Consider the following 9,523-nt stretch of genomic DNA (forward strand, 5'->3'; position numbering starts at 1 on the left):
GAAAACTTGTCTCGAAAAAAAAAAAACCAAAAAAACCGAAACAGGAAAAATGTTAACAAAATTTTCATAAACTTTGAAGTATAAGACAAAATATGGTGTTAATTGTGTATGATAATGAATTAGTGAATGTATTATTAAAACTAGAGAGAGAAGTGAATTAATTAGTGTTAAGTGTGTTTTTTGCTTTCAATCTCAACCTTCCACCATGCATGATCCAAGGGTGGTGGGAGGGACTTATGGACTCAAAAAAAAAAAGGGACTTAGAAGAACTTTGCTCTATATATATATATATATATATATATATATATATATATATAGTGATAAGTTCTTCTAAGTCCTTAATATCTTTTGAGTCCCTAAGTCTTTATTAGGGCCCTTGGATTAGGAGAATGGAGAGTGGAGATTTGCCTACTTTAAGCCCATTATAGGCGTGAAAAAAAAGGAAATAGGGTGAGCAGGAGAGAGAAGGGATGTGTCAGTGCAATTGGCTATTACCCACTGTGCACACACAAACACATGCATAATCACTCAACAACCTTCCTCAACACATTTCTTAGACATACTCCACCAAAACACAATTTGAAAAAAAGAAAATCAGCAGACTGGCGAAAATTGAGAGCAAAGCCTACTTTCTTCATTTCCCATCTTCCTTTATCAGCTTGCATTATCAGCTTCCTTGATCATCTTCCATCATTATCCTCGAAGCTCAGAAACAAACAACAAGACCAACGTCCAACGTAAAAAATGACGGATTTGCAAATGGTTCCATTTGGCCATGGTAATTATTGGATTGTTTTGTTTTTATGTTCTTCATGTTAGTTTATATATCATATTTTTATGAAAACAGTAGGTTAGATATTAACAGTTCTTTAAATATGATGAGGAAGTGTATTTTAGGTTATTTTTGAAGCTTGTTTTTTAATATGTCAAATATGTAAATCCACTCTTTTAACATGAACTCCATCATTATGGAGTTCAATATCAACTCTGTGAATAATAAGTTAAACTTCTCCATGATGGAAGTTAAACTCTGTGAATAATAAGTTCAACATCATAGTGTCAGGCTTGAAATTTATAATAGTGAATTCGATGAAATTGTAATTTTAACTGCAAAATGTGTGAATTTAAGCCACCAAAGTATCTTAAATTGAAATTTGTATCTTAAATTGAAATTGTCAATATCGTAAGTACAACTTATAAAAGTGTAATTATATGTGATAAAAGTATAATTGTAACAGGTAAAAGTGTTATTGTAAGAGACAAAATATGTCAGTTTTCAAACTGTAATTGTAATGATTACAAGGATAATTGTAACAGACAAAAGTGTAATTATAACAACCAAATGGTTTATTGTAACAGAAAAGCAAGTTTTGAAACTGTAATTGTAATAATAAAAAGTATAATTCTAACAGATTGGACTGTAATTTTAACAGGTTAAATTGTTGTTATAACAGGCAAAAGTTCTAAATTTGTAAACATTAATTATTACTAGTAAAAGTGTGATTGCAAAAGACAATTTCTGTAAGTTTTCAAACTGTAATTCTAATAGAAACAAGTATAATTGTAACACAGAAAAGTGTTATTTTAACAACCAAAAGGCTTATTGTTACAGAAAAGCTGCAAGTTTATAAACTATAATTGTAATAGTAGAAAGTATAATTCTAACAGGCAAAAGTGTAATTTTAACAATGAAAAGTGTAATTTTAAGGAATATATAATTTGAACAAATATATGGGTTACTTTAAGTTGTTATGAAAACAATTGATAATTATTACGCTATTGTCAGGTAATATTGAGCAAAATGGAAAACGAAAGCCGAACGAAGAAGAATTTTGCAAAGATGTTGAAGCTAAGTTCACCCCTATGTTGGTCGAGTTCCTGAAATAGAGGAAGCAAAGTGACATTTTATAGAATTTATGCTGTTGCTTGTGGTTTTGATGTGCGTAAGTACACGACTAAGAGATGGCGTGGAGGGGAGATCAAATCTAAACTGTTGGTTTGCAACCGGGAGGGGTTCAAACAGAAGGGACAATTGGAGTGTAGTGGCGGCCAGGACTCAGGTAGGAGACACAAAGTCAGGCGTGTTGGTTGCAAAGCGAGGATTAGGTTGTTCTTGATGAAGGGGGAATTACGAATTGACAGATTCCACAGTGGGCACAACCATGAACTCGTATCAGCCAGAGATAGAGAGTTCCAAAAGTTGGCATGCAACATAACAGACTATCACAAAATGATAATCCTGTATAATTCAAGGGTGAGTTAATTAAAATTACACTTGTCTTGATTAAAATTACACTTGTTTATGTTATAATTTCACTTTAATTTGTTAGAATCACACTTTTGTCAACTAAAATGACACTTTTTGCGTCTACAATTACATTTTTTCTTGTTAAAAGAACACTTTTCTTTTTTGAACTTATACATTTATATCTGTTTTTCTATCAAGCAAGAGATAGAGAGTTTCAAAAGTTGTCATGCAACATAACAGACTATCACAAAATGATAATCCTTTATAATTCAAGGCTGAGTTGATTGGAATTACACTTTTCTTGATTAAAATTACACTTGTTTATGTTATAATTTCACTTTATTTTGTTAGAATTACACTTTTGTCATCTAAAATGACACTTTTTGAGTCTACAATTACATTTTCTATTGTTAAAACAACACTTTTCTTTTTTTGAACTGATATATTTGTATCTGTTTTAATTATGTTTTTGATGATTAAAATCCGTACATCTAAAAGATTGTCATTAATCAACAGCTGAAGATAGGAGCTACGAAGACTTACAAAATTCTGAAGGAACATCTTAATGGGTTTGAAAACATCGGTGCTAGTTTGAATTCTTTTAAGAACTTTCACAGGGATGTGAAATGCTACATTCATGAACGGGACGGTCGGATGTTCGTGGACCACTTTAAGGAATTGGTCACACTAGACCAGGGTTCTTCTTTGACTATGATGTTGATTATGACGGTAGCCTTAGTAAAGCTATATGGGCCGACGGGATCGCTAGAAGGAACTACTCAGTTTTTGGGGATGCAGTGTCATTCGATCCGACGTATTCCACAAATAAGTATGACATGTCATTCACACCTTTCACGGGGGTTGATAATCATAAACGTTCAGTCACTTTCTGTGGAGCGCTTGTTGCTCATGAAGATGCGACTCGTTTAAATGGGTGTTCACCCGTTTTAAGGTGCGATGGGTGGCAAAGAGCCTAAGTACATTATCACGATCGGGATCTTTGGTATTCTTAAAGCGGTGCGTTGGTGTTCAAGACAAATAGCGCCACCGCTATTGTATGTGGCATATCATGAACAAGGTTCCAAGCAAGTATGGAATGGCGAGAGATGATTATTCAGTGTTTCTAAAGAAATTGAATGCCATAATATGGGATGAAGACATTGAAGCGGCAGAGTTCGATGAAAAATGGGAAGAAATTGGCAGGGAACACAATGTTAATAACATTGACTGGTTCCAAGAAATGTACGCTAAAAGGAGGCAGTGGGTTATGGCTCATTGTAGGGATCTAGATATGGGAGGTGTTATGAGGACAACCCAAAGATCAGAGAGCGAAAATAGTTTTTTTAAGAGATTTGAGAGTAAGTCAGGAACATTAGTTGAGTTTACGATGCGTTTTGACAAACGATGGACCAAAGAAAGACACACACAGAAGCAGTTGACAAAATCGTAATGACATACGTTTCCCTGAAATATCAACGCATCTAGCTATCGAAGTGCACGGGGCGGAAGTGTACAGTCATAAAGTATTCGAGGAATTTAAAGAAGAGGCCAAGTGCTCAATTGGTACTTGTAAAAGTAGAGGATTCACTGAGTGTGGCTCTTTAGAAGTGACCACTGTAAGAGATGCAAACAGGGAGAGAAATTATGAGGTCACATACTGCCCGGTATCATTCTCAGTAGCATTTGTTTACTAAAATTATACTTTTATCCGTTAAAATTATACTTTTGTTGATTAGATTTACACCTAGGGTTGTTAGAATTATACGTTGGCTTGTTAAAATAATACGTTGGGTTGCTAAAGTTATACGTTAATCCGTTAAAATTACACTTTTATTGATTAGTATTACACTTTGGGTAGTTAAAATTACAAATTGATTAAAGTTATACTTTTATCCGTTACAATCACACTTTTATTGATTAAAATGCTACTTTTGTGTATTACAGTCACACTTTCATCTGACTGATTTAACTAACATATTACTCTATATTGTTGAACTAGATACATTGAAAGCCACTTGTAGCTGCATAATGCTTGAGAGGAAAGGGATTATTTGCCGGCATGTCATATGGATTTACTCATCAAACGGAGTGAAGATTATTCCAGAACAATGTATTGTTAAAAGATGGTGTAAAGATGCAAGGTTGTCTAAAATGTTCGATTGTAATGGTGAAGCAACTGAGGACGTTGATATAATAGATGGAAAACAGATTGCGATGTTAGTAATGTGGTCGGAGATTCATCAGACAGTTGGGTTGCTCATGGGCAAATTGAAGAATGATGTCGAGAACTTCTCTAGTCTAATTAGACAGTTTAAGGAGAAACTCTCACCATTAGGATCACCATTGAATAAACGACAACAGTTGGAGAAAATTCTTGGATGTTCTCCTAGTGAGGAGATAACCATTTTGCCGCCCAAGAAATCCAAGAACAAAGGGAGCGGAAAGAGAATGTTGTCGAAGAAGGAAAAAGCAGTTGCTTTGGCAAGGAAGCCAAAACGTATGTGTAAAAATTGCAAGCGATTAGCTAACCATGACAAAAGGAACTGCCCTAACCCATTCGCAGAGCACCCGCCAGTGTCGCAATCGTCAGAAACCTCGTCGGAAGAAGAAGAAGATGGAGAAGACGAAGAAGAAGGAGAAGAAGACGAAGAAGAAGAAGAAGAAGGCATCTTAGAATAATCAATTTAATACGTAATAAGTAGTACAATTTTTTGGGATGTCTACACAAAATACGAGGTACAACATGATGTTTCGTATTGTGTTTAGACATCAAAATGCCAGGAAGACAACTTGTCGCCGTTGGTATTACAATGTATTTTGATGAAGTATTTTTTATTAGACGACACAGTTATAATGTGCAAATTCAAAACGTTGAAATTTTCACTCTTGACTATTATGACAAATTATGTTCTTCAAAGTACACATAGTTATTATTGCAACATCTTTCAGATAGGTAAAACAACGTTACTATCTTTTCATAAATAAAACTACTAAAATGACACTTTTGCCTTTTAAAATTACATTTATATTTTTTGTAATGTAAGGTCAATCATCACACGATATGGCTGTTAGAATTACACTTCGACGGTTAGAATTACACTTTTGTGTATTACGGTCACACTTTCTTCTTCGATGATTTAACTAACATATTACTCTATATTGTTGAAGTAGATACATTGAAAGACATTGTGGTGCATCTTGCTTGAGAGGAAAAGGCATTCTTTTATAGAATGTTGTAAGATTATTTACACAAAAACTAACTGTCTACATTAAGTTTGCTAACATCTGCAAATAATACAAAGTATGAAATAAGTGTTTACATAGCCAAGGGAATATTCCCACAAAAACAGAAGTACTAAATTAAGGTTGTTATTTTTTCACATTGGCACGGGGCTGTCTACGCTTCTGTTGTAATACCTTCCACAGTTTGTCCTTCGTGCTAACAAAAGCTTTGACCTTCTCGAGCACACCTTCGCGCAAAATGTTCATGTCTGCCAGAACGAGGGTAGCTACCAGCTGGATCACCAAATAGCGCCGTGATTTCTTCTTCTCGAGATCTTCATGCTGAAAAGGAAGACCCTCGTATAAGAGCATCGCCATCATGGTGAACAGACCCGACTCTGGTTGGTTGAGAGTTGGTGACATCCCGCCTTGAAAGGTATCTCGCGCAACACATAATTAGGAATTTCCCGTGCCTAGAGCTGTTCTTCTTTTCCTTATCCCGTGATTCTAAATAATCACTCACCGCGCTAGACTCGCAAATGTACATAATTACCTTATAAAAACTGATTGAACAAAAAAGATAGCATTCGGAAGAAAGCGATCGACAATAACTTACAATTAAACGCGCCGCTTTGCCAAATCGCGACTTCTTCAAGTCGAATGCCTTTGCCCGTCCAATAAGTCGATTGTATTTGATTTGTGATTGATACATACGCATGCAAAATGGTCGTCAATGCGAACGGGACAAATAGCAAGTCTGTTTTCAAACGTTAACGGTGCGGTCACATCGCCGCCGATGAAGGTGTCCCGGATCCGTACAGTCGTCATAGTTCTTTGCCTCGATTGTGTGCCTGGTTGCTCAAACGTCCCGAGCATACGCAAATGAAATCCTTGAAAAGGCAATAGTGAACATGATTACTGTGGTTACATTGTCTCCCAAAATTACACTATTGTCCCTTAAAATTACACTTCACACGGTTAAAATGACACTTTTGTGGATTAAAAGAACTAAAGTGAAACATTCACATAATAACACTGTAATTAAGAAAAGTGTCATTCTAAGTAACAAAGGTGTAATAGAAGTGGACATAAATATTATGCAATGATAAATGGAATTACCATGTGACGTATACCAAAGAATGACATCCTCATTTGGTCGCCATATTCCTCCTTCTCCAAATGGTTCATCAAAATCGACCAAAGACTCGATCACATTTAACGACATAAGATTTTCGTGGCATCAAGGACATAATGTCTTTTCTCCGAGCGTTGCGTGACGGTGTACCGGACATCACTGCTCACCGCACTCCGTAATATTAAAGAAGTCGTTAATTAAAATAAAATAAATGTGAAAAATAATCTGAGTATCCTTGAATAAAGAAGTAGTTAATTAAGCCGACAGACAGACCGTTCATCATAAGTGTGGTCATCTAACAAGCAATAGTCGGCAACATGCTTCCTCCTGTTTTTAATATCCTTGATCAACGCTTGATTGCCCCTTTGAGCGACTTTTCGACACCACATTTGTGTTGAGACCACCTCTACCACAGTCGAGAGAGCAGCCCAACCCGTCCCCCTTTCCACGGGGATGGCTCTTAACAGAGGATAACGCTTTACCAGATGCAATGCGCATGGCAATAGGCGTCACCTCCATAACGGGCTCTTCAAGTTCAGTTACGCGAGCACGTTTTGTGGACTCCGGCCCTATGTCACCATCTGTTTTCCTCTTAACAGCATTCAACTTTCTTGTCAACGAATGTCCAACAGTCGTTTTGAAAAAACCAACCCTCGTCAGGATATCTTCTCTGATACTGTTAATGTCACAGAGGACGAGTGTTGCGGCAATCTCAGCACGGTACAAACTCATAGCATCCTCTTTCCCGAGGTCACATTGAAAAGGGCTTCCGCGGTAGAACATCATATGTAGCATCATGAAAACACCACAGTCATTTCTCGAATACCTTTGACCTTGCCAGCTGAACTCAATGTTGACAATCTTGAACCCGCTGACCTTTGCCCCCTTAGAAAGCCCTTTAGACACCAAATACTTCCCCATTATATTTGCCTGGACATGAAAAAACGTCAGTGAGTTAACGTAGTACGACCCACTAAAATTCGTTGACTTTTGGATATCGGACACTTACGGAAATACGCGCTATCCCTCCGTAAGGGAGCGTTTCTATTGGGTCATCGTACTTGCGGTTGTCGAGGTAGTCAATCTGCTCGGTGAGAAAGTTGATGCACACGCAGCTGTAGTGATCACCGTCGCCAGATAAAACGGGGAGAAAGATCTGCACCGTGTGTCGCTTAAATCAGAACAAGGAAAACTTAAAACCATGAGACAAGATTACATGTTTTGTTACCTACCATGTCCGTATCAAGCTGGAATGGTGCACGACAGGTTTTAGCCCAGGCATCCCAGCCACCATAAATGTCTTCGTCTTTGTTCAACACTTTCCCAAGCTTTTGAGCGTTCCAAATATACCTTGCGGGGTCCTGTAATTTGAAAAGTGTTAAATGCGTGAACAAATAATTAAAAGAGCTATTTTATAAAAATAAAGTGAACCTTTAACCAAAAAAAGTGTTAGAATAAACTCAGAAGGGAGATGTTAAAAGTGTAATTTAAACAATCAAAAGTGTAATTCTAACGGCAAAAAGTATCATTTTAACGGACAAATGTGCAATTTTAACATACAAAACCAACTTTTTAACTTTAAAAAGTATAATTCTAACGGACAAATGTGTAATTTTAACACACAAAGGTAACATTTTAACTTACAGTGTGACTTAGTCCAAAGAAAGAACGGGATATGTCCGAAGGTTTCATGATGTGGTTGAGTAGCAAGCACCAACCATCAATAACACTGGTCATGATTTGCTCCCGAGGGTTCAAAGTTGCAATATCTTCCCGGGTAATGAAATAAAACTCGCTGAATTGGACCAATCGTTCCCTACAACAAAAAAATGTAATTAGCCAACAAATATATATATAATTAAGAATGTTAAGAGCCTCTTGTAAAGAATAATACACTTACAACTCGTTAAACGCGTCTGACTGATTGAACGCATAGTCAATCACATATTTCCCGTCACCAACATTGGCACTAGGAGCTTCGATCAATGCTAGGTTTCTCGTCGCAAAGCACAAATCAGGATTAGGTGCCCCACAATCAATAGAACACCCAAGGTTCTCAATGACGTGATCCATGCATGGTAAGGGCTCACTCGAGTGAAGTAAAAAAGGATGGTAGCTCGGATCACCGTGAGGGACGACGGGGGCCGGGATAGGAATGTCGGCGATCTCTCGCCTGCGTACTACGTCACCGTTACCTCTCTTCTCTCGATAGTCCCTTCCGAAGACTTCCCGGAACATCCTCAACTCGCCGCATCTCGTAATAATAATAGTGTTATTTCATCATCGGTAAGTAAGTGTAATCGTGGCGAGAGAGAAGAAAGTATAATTTAGTAGACAAAATTATAATTCAAACAAAATAGAGTGTTATTTTATCACAAATAAGTGTAATTTTAACTAAAAATAGTCTAATTCTAGAAGACAAAAGTGTAATTGTAAGCTAAAAAAGTATAATTTTAACTTAAAAAAGTGTAGTTTTAGTAGAGAAAATTGTAATTCTAACTGAATAAAGTGTGATTTTAACTAACAATTGTCTAATTGCAGCAGAGAGAAAAGTGTCATTCTAAGCCAAAAAAGTGTTATCAGTAAATAACAAAAGTGTAACTTTAAAAGAGAAAAATGTAATTCTAACTAAATAACTTCATCCACGGCATTACCTCCGTGATCCTTCAGTGCAGCCCCATCCACCACCTTCTCTACCACTGTCTGAGAACTTATATCCAAATTTGGCTCATCATTATTCCAACCCTCCTCATTTTCAGTCGGCACAGATATTGGGTGCTCCTCGAATAGCGCGTTTACGTCCGCAGAAGAATATACAGTACTTGTCCATTCTACGTCCATAAATTCCTTTCTCGCAACGCATATACATATTCCGGCTGCTCGTTTTCCTTTAACAACCGCTCGTCAGTGGTTGCGCC

At 36.8% G+C, this 9,523-nt stretch overlaps 1 long non-coding RNA gene across 1 annotated transcript; it reads right to left on the bottom strand.

The window, feature by feature from the left end:
* Positions 1-7,619: 7,619 nt before the first annotated feature.
* On the bottom strand, positions 7,620-8,405 carry LOC141608988 (uncharacterized). The gene is made up of 3 exons (XR_012527110.1): positions 8,250-8,405; positions 7,838-7,966; positions 7,620-7,761 (listed from the first exon to the last, which is right to left on the bottom strand). It is a non-coding gene; the product is annotated as an uncharacterized LOC141608988 (long non-coding RNA).
* Between the last annotated feature and the right edge of the window lie 1,118 nt (positions 8,406-9,523).

The sequence above is a fragment of the Silene latifolia genome, chromosome 10 (assembly GCF_048544455.1).
Source record: "Silene latifolia isolate original U9 population chromosome 10, ASM4854445v1, whole genome shotgun sequence".
Taxonomy (NCBI): Eukaryota; Viridiplantae; Streptophyta; class Magnoliopsida; order Caryophyllales; family Caryophyllaceae; genus Silene; species Silene latifolia.